We start from the raw sequence: 18,455 nt of genomic DNA on the forward strand, positions 1-18,455 counted from the left end.
GTTGGAGACAGCTGTAGGTAAAATACAACATTTTCAATATGTTTTCCCTTGAGGGCTTTTTGATAGACTCTAATGTAAGATTGTCAGTAAAAGCGTACTGATGTCTTTGTAAGGGGATTCAAGAGAATAAATTCTACCCTACAAATCAATCCTATATACTTCTGCAGTTCCTATGAAATTCAATAGAGAAATGCTTAACACAAGAATTGATTTGTCACCAGATAGTTTTTTTAAGGGATGTGTTAATACAGACCAAGACATCTCTGAAAATCCCCTGCATTGTGAGAGAGGTGATAAGTGTCAAATTAATAGATAAAACACAGTCAATGTGGAAAAGGCTTTGAAAATAAAAATCTGTTGAAATCTCCTGAAATGCAAATGTGAACAGGAAATATAGATGTTAGTAAGGACTGAAGGGGAAAAGTGTAAACACTGTAAAATCTATGCTGTACTCACAAACTCAGATTAAGGGAAATTCAACATTTTCCCATGGAACTGAGAAGTGACAGAAGGTATTAATGAGAACAAATATGTGATCTTTAAAGGTTTTAATTTTAAAAGTAAGAGCAACTATTTCTAGAATAAAAATGCCATTAAGTCTGCTAAAACAAAATCGCTACACCTTTTCTTCTAATACTCCAAATAAAGAAAGTCAAAGCTCATTTAAACTGACCAGATTTGAGGTCTTTTTTTGGTTTTGGGGGTTTTTTAGGTTGTTTGTTTGTTTGTTTGGGGTTTTTGTTTGGTTGGTTTTGTTTGTTTGTGTTTTTTAATGAGACACAATGTCTCAGCAGGACAGGAAAGATTCAGTTTTCAGTCCTTCCCTCTGAAAATCAATCAATTCATCAGGCTGTGGAGATGGGGACTGGCATTATGCTAGTTTGTGTCAGGGAGGAGGCAGGAGGGTGTTGTCAGTCATCTCCACCTAGGATAACCCTGAGGCTGAGAACAAGCCCTTTCCAAATAAAATCTCATTGAAACAGCTTGTAAAATGAGCTGGTTTATGTGAAGAAAAAAAAATAAACACCAAAAAACCAGAAGGTGTTTTTCACAAGAAGTGTTTCTGAGGACTCCCAGTCAGTTTTAACATCAAGTCAGCTTTAACAACAGGCTGGTGAATTGCAGTGCCCTGGAGGACTTCAGGCTACAGAACTGCAGCACAAAGGACTACTAATGATATAATTCAAAGATAACCTCTCAAACTCTCTCTCTCACCTGTTTTTATAAGTGTTCCATCCCTTCAGTGGAACTCAGCTATCAGGGAGATCCCTTTCATTATTTTTGCAATGTTTGTCAGTCAGCTCACTAGACTGCTGTGTATAGTCCCTGAAACAAAAGTGTGTGATATTATGAGGACTGAAAGCTGAGCTTTGATTTCACTTCTATGGACTGTTCACTTGAACGCTGGACTCGATTATTGTGGATCCCTTCCAATTCAAAATATTCTGTGATTCTTTTAAGTAGTGGTAGACTTAAAAGAAGATGCCCTAGTAGTAAGAGATAAGTAGCAAGTAACTGAAAAGGGACCATCTTTGTAGCTGGTCCTTCTCTGACCAGGTTAGGAGAGCTCCAGAGGTGTCATTCACCCTCAAGGGGGATTTGATTCTTTGATAGATTTCAAACAAACAATAATTATGCTGTCCTATTAGCGTATAACTGCAAGTTCTGCAGTGTGTAGTAACTGCTTTCAAAACCAAGTTTTCCTTAGTAAAATGCCTAAGCTCATGCTCAACTGTTGGCAAAACCAAAAGAGAAATATTTGCTGAAAATGTATTCTTAAACTGCATAAATGAGAGGTCTGAGGCTTCTCTGCCCAAAGTTACTCTGTTACTGGTGTTAAACTTGGGTCCTCAGCATGACCATTCACTTAAGATCAAGGCTAAATTCTACCCACAAATCCAAAACCAGAGCATGGAAATATCTTCTCAGGCTTGAACATGATGTACAATAGACTATGTTAGATCGAGAGCACTCAGTTAAAGGCAGCATAGATTCAGATTTTTTCTGAAAATAATTTTTCCACATCTTTTCTTCTTTTCCCTGCACCAACATTTGCACAGCTGATGTGCTAGACCAGGGTTAATATTTTTTTTCTTTGTTAATGGAGTTCATTTTTTTGCTTGAGGTTTTCTCTGACCCTGCTCAGCGTGGGATCATGAAAGGTGTATGGAAGGAAGATGGAATCTATAGGAATGTTTTCCCAAGTGAAACAGGGAACAGAACTTCTACATACTGTGTAGTAGCAGCACCAGGCAGATGTCCTGTCTCTGTACTCTCTCCACTGTTTTGTGCCTCTCTGCCAGGAAGATGTGCAGGACAGCACTAACTCCTCTACCTCACTCCTGTTTAAAATTCTCACTTGGAGTTTTATTTTTTGAGTCAGCAGTTAATTGAAAATGAACAATAAAGTGGGATTTTTTCCCCCTAAATTGACATTAAGTAATATGAGATTAACATAAGAATTAATATGTACTAATGAATTCTGGGTTTAAGTTACCCCTTTTGCCTTTCTTGAGCCCATCCAAGGCTGACCAGGTAAACTGACCTTATAAACTCCATGTCCAGCCTGCTCAGGTAGCAATTAAATAAAGAACAGGTGATGGAAGAGTAATAAATTTATTGTGTGTAGAATCATCCTTTTCCACTGTCATTTTTTGATTATTCCTTCCTTGTGCTTCTGTGGTAATTACAGAGCAGATCAGTGACCTCAGGATTGCTGGAACTGCTTATAGATCCCTACAAAAGCCACTGCAGGAGGAGTGGCCTCACCTTCATCTCAGGCAATTATTTTTGCAAAAAAATAAAACTACCAAACAAAGGTGTCTTTCCTCCAAAAGCTAACCACATCTTGCTTTCTATGCCACCTCTCCTGGACATCATGTTGCCTCCTTCTCCCTCTTCTGCTGCAACTGCATTGTAGACACCTCCACAAAGATGAGTCGTGGTATAACTAATTACATTGTGAAATTAGTTGTGCTCATTTTCAGATTTTGCCAATTTAATATCCTTGTTGTAGGCATGGTAGCCAGACTGAGAAATATGCTAGAAAGCCTGTTAGATAAGTTCACCTAAGGTAAATAAGACTAAATGGTACACATCCAAGAAAATCTTCCAACTAGAGGCTCAGAACAAGAAATAAAACACAATCTTTCAGTTTTTGGCGCTGAAGGAAATCAGTAGCTAATTGCAAGTATCTGTTGACATTTCAAAATGAATACCATGAATGACCAGGAGGAAGGATAGTGACAATTTTGTTTGTACTGGCCCAGTGAGAGTCCATGAGAGTCCCAGGGAATCTGTCCTCCATACCAGAGCCTGTCTCTTTGCCCAGCAATCACCCTGAGCCGCACAATTGAATCACATAATCTGTCTTCCTTTGTTACTGCTAGAGTAGATTGAGATACTCCTTTGCTTTCTTCCATCAAACAAATAAACCCAAACAAACAAAAAACAAAAAAAACATTTAAAAAAGCCAAATCAAACGAAAACAACCCCCACACCAGCAGTCATTGCCTTAAGGCTGAGGACCAAATGCTTAAACACTGCCAGTCCTTTCTTTGGTGAAAGAGAATTGTTTGACGGTCTAATACTATGTTTGTAGTGTACTCAGGGGATCATTTAATAGTAGTATAAACCGCAGCATAGCATTTTAATACATTTGAAATGTATAGGTGCCTTTTAAAGTGAAAACATGACCATTGAGAACGATAAGTAGATTTTTAACCCACAGCTCTTAACACTAATCTGTGTACAAAATCAGGAATTTAGCTTCAGGCTAAATTTTTCTCTCATTAGTATGCTGGCTGTTTGTAAAATAAGTCAGTCTTTATGCTAAAATTCAATGTTTTCCACAGTGTTAAAGGATTACAAAGTTGTATTTTTCAGGTATTCAAAAACCTGAAAATACAAACCCCTGAAAATCAAAGTCTATATCTTAAATAATAAATTACAAACATTTGAATTTAAAATATTTTTATATCTATTATGCAAATAAATTAGATCTAGGAGAAACACTGATCATAACTGAGGGTGAAACAATTCTCTTTCACCTAGAAGTGCACCTCTCTTGTGAACAGTAAAGGTAACAGGAAGGGAATATATTTTGTTGAGTCTCGGGGGGCGGTTTGTTTGGGTTTTTTTCCTTAAAGGATGGAATAATTTTCCTTATTTTTTTCCCCCCTGCATACTAGCACTGAAGCAGTATTAATCCACTGAAGACTCCTTAAAAATGCTCCTCTTTGAGTATCAGTAGATGGTGTCACAGGTTCTTTTCACTGAAAAAAACACTAATTTAAAGGTATTTAATTACTGTAGTAGAATTTCATTCTATTACATTAGTCTGTGATATTTATATTCATACCTGTGTTTTAAAAACCCAGTAATGCAGGAGGAATATGGGGCTGAAATAAAGGACGAATTGGATCACTGAGACAGAGGATCTAGATCTAAGCCTTCATTTTGACTCAGGGAAACAACATTCACTGGTTAAGGTAAACGTTGAACTCTAAGCAGACACAAATAATATGAGAGTTGGGAACTCTTTTGGTGGAAGTCTTAAGAAAATCAAACCAGCTGTTGTGAACCTAAAAAATACCTGCAAGGGAAGCACACATAATACAACTGTAACAATATTTTCATTTTAGTCATGTCCAACGTGACACAGATAAGTTTCTTTCTGGAGGAAGCAAACCCAAAATCTTACACAACCTGAACAAAAAATGAGAATTTTTTTACTTGTTTATAAGATTTGTGCTACAGATTACTGACCTGCCTGACACACACTGTGTGTCTGTGGTAAAAGAAAGAACAGTAAGTATTCAATTTCAAGTCTTCTTGTGCAGAATAATTGAAAGCTGTCTATTCTGAACCTAATATGCATAGTCAGATTAATGGTTTAGTGACAATCCAGAGGTAAGATGCTTTCAGTTTCTGTAGGTAGCGGGGAGAAGTGGGCAGGAAACGTGTCAGTAAGTCCAGCTCACTATCTCATACACTGCAAGCCTCCTTGTTCACTCAGCTCCTTCTGCTACTGCAGTCCTCTAAGATGGCATTGTAAGCATCCATCAAACATGTTTAGGAATGCATTTTCTTTAGATACTTCACCACTACATTGCTATCACTTCATAATACTTGGTCTTCCTAGATAATTTATACTCATCTCTCACAAACATCTTGATGTCCTTTTGACTGCAGTTCTGTAATCAAAAAAAGAACTGTCCTTGCTCTGCTTTTAATAGTTTCAAAGTTACAGAGGGACTCGGCTTTGAATTAAGGTCTGCTGATTAAATCTAAAGACTTCTATGCTACTGTAACCAGTGTGAATATTCACTGAATCAAAGATCTATTTACACTTGTATTTTTCATCAGATTTCACTCCACTAGCATGGCATCTGCCCTTACAACTGTGTGAGGGCCCATATGTCATGCTTGAGGCTCTCCCCTCTACCCAGAATGTTTGCAAGGCAGACAACTATTGAGCTACTGTGGATGTAATTTTTATAACCTGCTGTTACAGCAGTCATCAATTGACAGTAGATCAAGACTATAAACGCTGTTTATTACTAGAAAAGTTATAAGCATAAGCACCATTTATCCAGACTCTCTAAGTATTTCAACCAAAAAAAAAAAAAAAATGAAGCTCCAAAGGAAACCCAGGTCCTGGGAAGCACATCAGCCCCTGACCTTACCAGAGAACTGTGTCAATTCTATTAGTCTCTCCTTTGTGCAACACCAGCTCTGTCTCCTCAAGGCAGGACTGTACTATGGAGCATCTGATTTCCTTAAAAAAAAAAAAATGAGCCAAAATCAGAATAGAAAACATAAAATCCCTCTTCTCTTGGTCTTGTTATGTAAGATTTTGATGTCACTGTGGAAAAATCTTTGCATAAATTAATTCTATCCGGTGATTTTCTAAGTACCAGTAAGCTGTCCTGGATGCCCCACTCATCAGATGTTGTTTACTCCTGTAACATTCACACCACTGCTGTAGTTGCTGAATAACTCCTGTTGGGACATACCCTGGTAACCTGGGATACTCTGTGTGATATGGAGGAAGGCAGGTAGAGTCTCACCATCTTGGTTGATTAAGTTCACTGTGCTCCTGTGTGAAGAATCTTCTGTTAGCCAGTTTACTGTGAAATCATTCTTAGGTCAAGCCACATTGGGGAAAAATGCAAGTAAAATCATTCATTGCATTCAGCATAGAAGCAGCTACAGAGACTTAAATGAAGAATGAAGGGAAAAGCACTTTTAAACTACTTATGGCAAAATTCAATCAGAAGTGGTATTGCTCCCCCACTGACTGACTCATTACTCTTCCTAACGCTTTGCTAGAGAATCTCTGCTTACTCATTTTAAGGAGTACAAGTCTTTTTCTTATGGCATTTCTGGTTTGTACCAACAGCCTGGCCTTCTGAAGACCTGTAGGGCTGAGACAGACTAGGTCTTTCTTTACATACCCTGGCCATTCCTTCATGTTCATGAAATGATCTGTCTTTTTCTCTCTGCTGAAATAGCTTCACTTCTTTCAGGGAGTCAATTTTTTAACACAGGTGTCAATTTCTGTGTTTGGTTAATTAAGTCTCACCTGACAAATTGAAATCTCTCCTTATAGTTCCTCCTTCTAGGTCATTGCTTATGAAGTGTCTTTGCTGCTAAACTTCTTATGAATGACTGCCTGAGGACAGGAGATCCCCACCAACACCTCACATCTGAGTATACTGAATGCAACATCCACTCCATGTGCAGTATTCTATGGCCCTTTTGTCCCTAAATCTGGTTTTCCTTTACAGAAGGGTCATTCCTTCAGAAAACATGGCAAGATATTACTGATGAGGTACACTGATGGTTGCCTTCCAAAGGGTTCAAATTCAGCCAGCGAGAAGGTAAACAGTCTTAGAGATAATATCTCCCTTTTATCTTCCATTTCTACCTCTCCGTGTTTCTTACTAAATGGCACCTGTGCACTATCACATTTTTTTTTTTTTAATTTTTTATTTCTTGGCTTTGTGTTACCTTTTTTTCTTATGAGAGTTATGAGCTCCAGGTGTGTTAGACATTATGCTTCTATGGAAATACAACAATTTTAGCTGTAAAAGGAGAGTGCCCCTGTCTTGAAGAAGATCATCTCTTATGTCCTGTGGCTCACATCTAATTAGTTTTCTCTTCCTATATCCCTTTCCTTGGCTTGAAAATTAATAGACTTCATAGTGTACTGGGTAGCTAGGAGGAAGCAAAGTGTCATTGAAGAGATGATCTGCAATTGTCCAGGACGCCCTTAGGACAAACTCCAGAGATGCTATTAAGCACCAGCAGCTTAAGAGGAAAAAAAAGCAACTCGCCAAAACAAAAGTTGAGTGTTGTTGAGTTGCTTTCAGAACATTTTGGGAGGGAAAGCATTTGGATTATATTTCGTTAAGAACTTAATCTTGTTTTCTATGTTACAAAATATTCACAAGGATTATTTGCTCTAGTTTGACTGTAGTTTAACATACCTGTAGTTTAACATATCTGCCACCACATGATTGTCCCACTCAAGAATAAGGGGGGTGGGGTAGGGAACCTCAGCAATCAAGTTGTAGCAACTTACTGTCTTTTTCCTCAGCACTTTTCCTCTCCCACTTCTCTCTGTCCCTCAAAAGAGGAAAGATGTTTATATTCTCACAGCTGCTGCTCAGCATACCTTGACCTACAGTGTGCTGCTGTGAGTATTGGTACAGATCATTAAAAAACTTAACTTAAAGATTTGGATGAAGCACAAAAATTCCCAGCCTGTGAATTCTAGACTAATTTGTTGGGTGATTTTTTTTTTTCATTATGCCTTGAATCAATCTATTTGTACGCAACTTTCCTCACACATAACCATAGGACTGTGTTTATTATCGATTAACAGGAATTTTGTCAAACCTCAACAGAATATGAAGCAGAACAACAGAATATAAAGATCAAGTGTCATCAGGCACAGCATGAGCAGTTTCAAGTTCATTTTTAAAGTAACTTGTATAACAGTAGCAAAAGACACATTTCTGCACCCAAAAATGCTTTACAAGCATAGCAGTGCTCTTTCTCACGATTTTCTCATGCTTGTCACAAAAATCTTACACTGTCTGGAAAAGGAAACATTCTAGGGCATATGATTAATCATTATTTTAAAAGCTTCTAAAATTCTGCAGTTCCTTCACTTCTAGAACAAGCGTTTTACTTCAGTAATTCAGAGCTTTCCTTTGAGGGGGAAAAAAGGAGAAAAAAAAACCAAACAGAACAGCATCAAAGCCAAAAGCATCTAATTCAGAATTACTAAGTTTTACATATTTCATATTGGTTTTACCAAAACATCCCAAAGAAATTATGGGATAGCAGAATTAGACGGGAGACACAGAAGAGGCAACGATAACAAAAGGGGATTTTCACCTTTAAGAAAATTACCAAAAAGAGCAAAAATTCACAGGAGTTCTAGGCAGTTCTCGTGGAGGGCCCAGAATTACAGCAAAATCATGCTGCACAAAGGAGGGTTCAGAATATGCCAACACAGTGGAAGTCAGACTGATGGAGGGATGAAGACATAAAATGATGAAGATTTTTACAGACCATATTTGAATCAAGTACCTAGAGAGTCTTTTTGCAGAAGCTGCAGCTGGGGGGAATTTTGTTAAATACCTCTTCTCCAACGTGTTGAACTTCAACACCACAGCTATTTGGGTCCCAAGATCTTCATGTGTGGATGATCATATCTTGGTGCCTAAAACTAGGAAATACAGAGATGGCTTAGATACAGTGCAACTGGTTTGCAAAAGAAGGAGTGAACTGCAGACCTGATGATAAAATGGTTTTCATGCCCTTACAACCCACATAAGTTACAGTTCTCAGGCCCCCTTTTGCTTACTCAACAAACAGAAAAAGGAATACAGTTTGCTATGACTGTACATACTTCTGATGACATTCTTCTGAAAACAGCCTGGTATACTGAGTTCCAGTAAGGTCCTTGATACATGATACAAAAACATCCCAATGGTTTCTAAAGGCAACAGAAAACTGAATCGTATGAGCTCAGAAACAAACAGGGGAAACGTAGAAAAATGATCCTTCAGAAAGTAATGCAGGGGGTTTGTGCCAAACCTAAGGACACTGGAGATTGTGCTGAAATTCACAATAGGAATGTTGTTGAGAGAATACTGTAAGAAATACTGACATACAAAGCTCAGCAAGGAGAAATGTCTGTGAGGGCAATAATTCTCCAGAAACAAGAAGTCTGCAGCCCTGGGAGCAGGGACACTGAGGGAGTGTGCTGTTCTGAGAGAGGCAGAAAACAAAGGATGGAGTGGCATCGAGGGGTTGATGTCATGCTCTGCTTAAAACAATGCAGCCAATGGGACCTAAGCCAAGGAAGAGACCAAACAGTGATCAGAAGTTGAACTTCACTTCATTAACTTAAAAATATATATTACTTTTCACACTCCCTCATATGCCAACAAAATAAAGCCTGCATATGCATTCCATGTGTGAATAAAGTCCCTCAAACTCCATCTGGTCATGAAATTACATTAGTTAGAACTTTATCTTTTTCCCATTCTCAAAGTAAACAATAGACATATGACTTAAAAGGGAAAGGAGGTCAGAGGAGACTCCACCTTTCTGTTCTGGGGCCTTTGAAGGGCTGTGCCCATCTCCTTCCCCATAAGGAGGCTTACAGAATAAGCTTCATTCTGTGGTGATACCCCTCACTTACCCTTTCTTATACCAGTGCCATGGCAATTTCTGACCCCTATTCTGTCACAGCAATCAATAAATCACACTGTTCATGAAACACCATATTGAACATGACCAGACTTACAGCACTGAATTGGTTCTAATCAGAAATGAAGCCCAGCCACACCCAGCCCCACTGATATCTGAGGTCCACCTGGAGTACAGGGCTGGTGGGGTATGTTCTGCCAAATTCATACTCTAAAAAGTATTATCTGTTCAAAGTATATGATTAAGTTCTTTCAGGTATTTGGACAGACAGATAATACACAACTAAGAAGGAGAAGGTCTTGCTACCTCTGGACCCACTATGTCTGCTTCAACTCTGCTCTGAAGTTTTCCCAGAGAGTAGCTTTTTGGCCCCCTGAGCTCTTCAACTTTCCTTTCCATGTGAAACAGAAGTCATATGTACAATATGCATATTTTCAGTGTGGGCTCTGCCCCTTTCTGGAGGCAGGGAAAAGCAGAACCCTTTACAAAGAGAATACAGTTTTTCCTTCTCTCAGGGAACAGCACAGCCCAATCAGGACAAAAGCACCACACTGCAAAACATGGCAATCACATGAGAGCGAAAGTTGTCATCAGTCTGGGAACCAGCTGGTCACATCAATAAAGCAGATCACTGTCAGAAAACCACAAATATACAGTCAGGCTTCATAAAGGAAAGGAAATCCATCGCCTTTAAACTACTGCAAACTGCTCAAGGTTCACTCCAGCTCCCACTCCCAAATTTGAGATGTTTCCAAAGACAGGGTGGTAAACTGAGATGGAAATTTCAGTTTTGTGATGATTTCATCACTGAATAATCTTCCTTTTTTCACAAAGCAAAGTGGAAGTCACACCTCATGCAGATTTTTCTGGTCTTTTGAGTCAGTTCTAGACAGATCTATCTCACAAATGTCTCTAACTTGAAATCCTGTCACTGCCATTCTTTGACATCTGAATCCAGCTGGTCCAGATGCTCACACCTGAGAAGATGTTGGTATCTACTGGTTTTATTAGGGCAATGATGATGCATATGTTGTTACACTTCTTTCAGACTTCATTTTCCAAAGTTCAATTTACTCGTCCGAATGAAAACAATGACACTCACTGATAACACAAAACTCAAAGCATCTAGAATGGAGGAAGAATGTCGGGTTTTACTTTCTCCTTAGTGCAATAAAACTATGGTGTCCATGGTTAGTTCAGTAGATTCAGTAAAATGCTCATTTTCAAATGCAAACTTTGGTTATTACCCGGCTGGCTAAATTCATGCACCCAGGTATTCAAGTGTTCTTTCTTTGCCCAAATCTTAAACCTAACAGCCACAACTAAGAATGGCAGTGAGTTTAACAATACAAAACAATTATTGCACAGAATCAACTGACAATGGGTAAATACATCAAGAAAAAGAAGTATGATTCCAAAAGATTTTGTTTCATCCATAAATGAGCTACCTTTATAGAATTCCTTAATCTACTAAGCATTTCTAAATGGGTTTACTCTAATTCTCCTTCAAATCTTGAATTTATTATGACTTTCATTTTAATGGATTTTTTCACTGAATTCTGAGTGTTCTGAAAATGTTCAACTAAAATATCTATTTCAAATAAGTGTAAATTGTACATTGCAAACATACATTTTGTTTTCTTCATATTATACTGTTTCAGCCTATTACAAAATAGATCTTTTCCCCTTGCTCTGTTATTTCAGTTTGTCTTTTATGGATATAGCTGATTAAACTTCAATAACTTAAGGATAGGGTTTACATTTTTCCCATTGAGCCTTTATGTTTTATAAATTTCACACTTGAATTTACTTCCACTCTGCAGACAAATGCATTGTGTGCTTCAAAATTGTCTTGTAGTGTTTTCCATGCTCTTTACTCTTGCATTACCACTACTAGTTGCTAGCAGCTTTTAAAAAGAGGAATTGGATTTTTTAAGTTCTTGATTGTAGATCTCATAAAAATCTGGTTTATTGCTCTTTGAAAGAGCATCTTTTCTCTAAGGCTCTATGAGCTCTGTGCTAGTCCATTCATTTAGTCCAGAAGAAAAAGATAATTATATTTTTTTATTAGTATATTATACATTATTAATACTGAATTGACAACCTGTGGATCTTCTCAGTTCTTTTCCAAACAATTCACCAAACAATCAGTGTCTGAGGGCCACTAACAGCCACATGACAACCAGTCAAGTCACCACTTTTTAATGATCAAAATATTCCATGTAACCCAAATCAAAGCTGAGATTTTCAGGTCTGCATTACAGGGATTTTGTTTTCAAACAGAGGCACCAATGTGCTAAATATCTGTAGATAAACTAGTAAGGGCTTTACAATGACTAACTCCTAACAAAATGACCTGCCTTTCCATCCCTCCTGCTGCCTGGACTGTCCAAGAAGCAGAGCTCCTCAGGATAGGGACTTTTTTGGCTTGTGAATCAAAGGGGTGTTCAGACACAGCAGTTGCCTTCTCAATTGCTCTGTGCTCAGCAGCTTCTAGTCCAGTCTGGCAAGATCCCAGATGTAGGTTATGATTGATGAAGCCTGAATTTCAGGAAAGCATTGAGAATTTTTCACCTAAACTAACATTTTGGAAACAGAGACATATTAGCAGAGTACAGCTGCCGGAAACTTTGGCTCTTTCTGTGGTGTTCTATGTCCTGGTAGCCAGAGAACACTAGACAGAGCTAAACAGAAATTATTTTGTTTCTGAATGAAAGCTGAAAGTAGGAAATATCACTTAAGAGGAGTCAGTTATGGTGTCTACACATTCCATTCATGAAATCGGGATAGCCTGAAAGAAGAACAAGAAAAACTGGGGAATTACAATAGGAATATGAGGAAACTGCTTTCTTCTACGTCCTCAATTAAGCTTAGATGGATCACTAGCTGGAGGCTGTGATTTGTCACCTTTGAATTATTTATCATTTGTTTTTTAAACAAAAAAAAAATATAGCTACTATTTGACAAATGTCTTCTGGACAGAGACTGCTCAATCTCTGCATGATCAGAAGTTTCCATGGCAACAGGCAAGTCCTTGGGAAAACTCAAAAGACCAGTTAAGAGTAAGTAGTTTTTTGTATGTATGGGATGCTTCCATTGACAGAGCTTCAGAAGAAAAGGTGGATCCTCTCAATTACCTGTCCTTCATAAAAGTCTCATAAGAAACAAGTAACAGACAGAAAATAAGAGCTTTTTGTTCAGAATTTCCAGCCAGTTTTATATCTTATGTTTAAACACAGGGAAAAACAACTGTTCATGCAAGCCAGAACACCACAATTTTAAAGACTGTCTCTAAAACAGACCCTGAAGAGGATGAATATCTTGCAAAACTGAGGAATTAAATGCCTTTAACTTAATTCTGAAAGCAGTATACATGCTCTTATTCAGCTGTGAAAGTGGCAAGGTTTTAAATATCCCATTGGAGAACAGACTTTTCTTTTTTTCCCCTTTTAGTCCTAACAAGTGCAGAAGCTGGCTTCAGCTTCCCTTATTGAGAGCTGAGGGAAAACATCACTCACTCCCACTCAGGACTCTGATAAATGGAAAACAATTATTTTTCATTTGAATCTTAGTACAGCCAGTGGATGGCACAGGCACCAGAGGCATGCCGTCATGGAGCTGTATGTTTCTACAAAGCAACACAGAGCAGTTAGTGAACGTTTCTCACAGCTCATTAATGAAATGCTGGCAATTACCTTAATCTCTCCTTCCCAGTCAGGGCTGAAACTTCAGCGGTAAAAATCACAACTTCAGCAGCCTCAGTTCTCAGACTTTTCAAAGACAACCTGACTTAGCCTCATCTTCTCCTACTCTTTGATCTATGCCACCTCATTTTTGTAGGAAACTACTCACAGTAGTTTCTCTGGCTGGACTTTCAGGGGCTGCAGTGCAGTGTCCTGACAGCTACACTGGTGGTGACAGGAAGCATGTGTCAGAGAAATTATGAGAGACATTAATCAAAAAATCTGGCGATGGCGGACCTACCACAGAAACTGTTATCCCAGTTATAGCAGGGACTGAAAATCAGTTTTTTTCCAAACTGGCCATGTCCTCTCTGAAACAGAGACCCCCAGATGGTCGTTTTTCATTGAATTTGCAAAATAAATGCAGGAAAGGCTTCTCAGCAATGCGCAATCTCTTGATTACTATCATAACAGACAAATGGCCAATTCAGAATGACAGTCTGGCATCCTTTTCTTGTACCATGGAGATTATTTGGAGGAGGCAGAGAACACTGCAGAACCTTCTGTGTCTTATGGCAGTTTCAACTTCAAGTAAACAGGATCCTAAAATACCAGAGTGATAAAAAATACTGCTGAGAGAAACGCAAACAAGTCACCATGTCATAGTATGTAGTCATCACTTTGTGCAATGTTCATTGACTTGAACAATATGATGAAACTTTATTCCCTGGTGTGGTGGTTTGAAAGTAAAACAAGTGAGAGGCCCTGAGTCAGAAATACAATTTATTAGGATGAAAGGGAAAAAAAAAAAAAAGGCAAAATAAAATAAATGTAATAATACAAAAGACTACTGGTAGAGTCAGAATACAACCTGAGCAGGGTGACGGAAGCAGTCCAGATGAGGTGGTCTTCTTGAAGCATGATCCTGTAGAAAGGTCTGATAGCTCTGATTTTTCTGGGAATCCAGTGGGTAAGGGCCGCTTGTATTGTCCCAAATCCTAAATTATATCTAGGTGAGAATGTTTGGTTCCTCCCTCTGGGGAAAGCATTTCACAGTGGAATGATGAGTCGTGTAGTGGGTCTATGAGTCATGCAGCAAGGTATTTGATGGACCCATTAACAGAAGATCGCCCAGAGGGAGGGGGCTTGGGAAAACACCATCTAGATTCAACAGTTTATGAAAATGGTGATAGAATACTTTGTGCACATCCTATACTGCAACTCAGGACATAATCTATGCCTTATTCTATTACCATCTACATTATACTCAAATCAATACATTCTTACAGAGATATACATGTACATACACAGACATAGATATATGCATACAGAATGAAATCTTACACACTATTCTCACTTAAAATTAGGTCTTCCTGTGGTATACAATGGTGTCCTGGTTTAGATCAAATTTGGGAGGAAACCTCTGAAGGGGGTTCCTATGGGGAGCAAACACAAACGGCCCCACGCCCAGCAGGTCCAGGGAAAAAAAAAATTTCCTCAGAGAAAAGTGGAAAAAACTATTTATTTAACAAACAAAATGCTCACAGGCATGAGGGGTGGGAAAATTAAACAACAAAATCTCTCACTGCTCCAAAGAGGGATAGCAAACTGAGGAGGTTCTTGCCAGAAGTTAGTTTCAGTCTTTCTGGTGCTGGAAAATGCCGAGGTCCAGGCCCCAGGGTGGCCACAGATGCCGGATCCCAGAGACTTCTCTGAGTTTTTAGTCCAGAGCAGACTTAAACAGTCCCAAGAGAAAAAAAGAGAAAAACAGTCCAGGAAGCTTCTTTGCCTCAGCAAGCTAAACTAACTAAAAAAGGAAAAAAACCCCTCTCTGAAGTATCCGATGAACACACCATTATGAGGAAGGAAAGAAAAGGAATGTGGAGGAGTGTACACTTTTCAAAAACAAACTGCGTGGATCTTCTTCCCTGCTCACCCTCAGAACCACTCTTAAAGCTACAGAACACACTGAACAGACGATTGGTGATACAGAGGCATCATAGTCAACCCAGGACAAATGGGTTTTTCCATCTTTCTGCATCACCTACCAAGTGTCACCAGGTCCTTGAGCAAAGATAATCCCATGGATGGGTCTGCCTTTGCTTGAGGTGGGATTAATCTAAACAGTCTTTCTTAAAATGCCCTTTGTACATACCACAGGGATTTTGCCTCCATTCACTGTGTGTAATGGTTTAGACTGGGCAGGACCACCTCGATTGAGAGACCCTCAGGTGTTGAATATCCAGGTGGCTTTGGCTAAGTTTGTTTCCCACTTCTTGAAGGTATCCCCACCAGGTGCCTTCAGGGCAGTCTTTAGTAGTCCATTGCACCATTCAACTTTCCTGGCAGCTGGTGCGTGATAAGGAATGTGATATATCCACTCATTACCATGTTTTCTAGTCTAGGTGTTTATAAGGCCATTCTTGAAATAGGTCCCATTGTCCGATTCAATTCTCTCAGGGTGCCATGTGTCCACAAGTCTTGCTTTTGCAGGCCCAGGATGGTATTCCGGGCAGTTGCATAAGATACAGGGTAGGTCTCCAACCATCCTGTGGTGGCTTCCACCATGCTCAGCATGTAGTGCTTGTCTTGGTGGGTTTGAAGAAGGGTGATGTAGGCAATTTGCCAGGCTTTCCCATACTTGTACTTCAACCGTCATCCACCATACCACAGAAGCTTCACCCATTTGTATTGCTTGATTGCAGCACAGGTCTCAAAGTCGTGGATGACCTCTGAGATGTTGTCCATAGTAAGGTTCACTTCTTGGTCACAGGCCCATCAGTATGTTGCATCTCTTCCCTGATGACCAGAGGTATCATGGGCCCAACAAGCTAGGAACAATTCTCCCATGTTCTACTAGTCTAGGCCGACCTTTGATACTTTCACCTCGGCAGCTTTGTCCACATGCTCATTGTTGCGATGCTCCTAATGAGCCTGGCTCTTGGGTACGTGCCCATCTACGTGTCGAACTTTCACAGTCAGCTTCTCTACTCGGGCGGCAATGTCCTGCCAAATGTCAGCAGCCCAGATTTGTTTTCCTTTGCACTGCCAGTTGGCCTTTTTCCAGCGATTCAGCCATCCCAGAGCATTAGCTACCATCTACAAGTCAGTGTAGAGATAGAGCCTCAGCCATTTCTCTCATTCAGCAATATCCAAAGCCAGCTGGACAGCTTTAAGCTCTGCAACTTGTCTCAATCCACTTTGCCCCTCAGTAGCTTGTGCAGCTTGTTGTGTGGGGCTCCATACTGCATCTTTCCATTTCTGGTTAGTGCCTACAATTCGGCAGGAACCATCAGTGAAGAGGGAATATGATCTTTCAGTCTCTGGTAGCTCATTATATGGTGAGGCTTCCTCGGCCCATGTTACTTGCTTTTCTTCTTCTTCGGAAGCTAATCCAAAAGTCTCACCTTCAAGCCAATTTGTTATAATTTCTAGAACCTCAGGGCGATTTGGTTTCTAATATGGGCTTGATGTGTAATGAGGGCAATCCATTTGCTCCATGTAGTATCTGTGGCATGATGCATGGAAGGAACCTTTCCTTTGAACATCCACCCCAGCACTGGTAGTCAGAGTGCCAAAAGCAGCTGTGTTTCAGTGCCAATCACTTCTGAGGTGGCTTGAACTCCTTTATAGGCAGCCAAGATCTCCTTCTCTGTGGGAGTGTAGTTGGCTTCGGACGCTCTGTAACTTCAGCTCCAGAATTCCAATGGTCGGCCTCAAGTTTCTCCAGACACCTTCTGCCAGAGGCTCCAGGACAGACCATTGTTCCTGGCTGTAAGGTAAAGCACATTTCTCACATCTGGTCCTGTCCTGACAGGGCCAAGGGCTACCGTGTGAGCAATTTCCTGCTTGATCTGGGCAAAAGCTTGCTGCTGTTCAGCGCCCCATGGAAATTGTTCTTCTTGCAGGTCTCCAGGTAAAGAGGGCTCACAATCTGGCTGTACTCAGGAATGTGCATCCTTCAAAAGCCTATGACACCTAGGAAAGCTTGTGTTTTCTTTTTGTTGGTAGGTGAGGACATGGCAGTGATCTTGTTGATTATCTCTGTGGGGATTTGGCAACGTCTATCTTGCCACTTGACTCCCAGAAACTGGATTTATTGAGCCGTTCCCTTAACCTTACTTTGATTAATGGCAAAACAAGCTTTCAGGAGAATCTGGATGATTTTCTCTCCTTTCTTGAAGACCTCCCCTAGGGTGTTCCCCCATACGATGATGTCATTGATGTACTGTAGATGTTCTGGAGCCTCACCCTTCTCCAGTGCAGCCTGGATCACTCTCTGGCAGATGGTGGTGCTGTGTTTCCACCCCTGGGGCAGTCAGTTCCAGGTGTACTGCATGCCCTTCCAGGTGAGAGCAAAATGGGGCCTGCACTTCGCTGCCAAAGGAATGGAGAAGAAGGCATTGGCAATACTGATGGTTGCATACCATTTTGCTGGCTTGGACTCCAGCTTGTACTGAAGCTCTAACATGTCTGGCACGGCAGCTCTCAGTGGTGGCGTGACTTCATTCAGACCATGGTAATCCACCAGCAGTCTCCATTCTCCACTGTACTTATGCACGGGCCATATTGGGCTGTTGAAAGGTGAATGAGCCTTACTGACCATTCCTTGTCTTTCCAGTTTATGAGTCATCTCATGTGTAGGAATCACAGAGTCTCTGTCTGTGCGGTATTGCCGACGGTGTACTGTTGCTGTGGCAGTTGGTACCTGTTGTTCTTCGACTCTCAGCAGTCCCACAGGAGAGGGGTCATCTGAGAGACTAGACAAAGTATTCAACTGTCTGATGTTCTCTTTCACCACTGTGGCTATCCTAAAAGCCCAACGATATCCTTTTGGATCTTTGAAATATCCATTCCTGAAATAGTCTATGCCGAGGATGCATGGGGCCTCTGAGCCAGTTGCGAGAGGGTGTTTCTGCCACTCGTTCCCGGTTAAACTCACTTCAGCCTCTAATAAAGTCAGTTGTTGGGACCCTCCTGTCACCCCAGAAATAGAAATTGATTCTGTTCTGGATACCTTGATGGTATCATGGTACATTG

Source organism: Sylvia atricapilla, chromosome Z, assembly GCF_009819655.1.
Source record: "Sylvia atricapilla isolate bSylAtr1 chromosome Z, bSylAtr1.pri, whole genome shotgun sequence".
Classification (NCBI taxonomy): Eukaryota; Metazoa; Chordata; class Aves; order Passeriformes; family Sylviidae; genus Sylvia; species Sylvia atricapilla.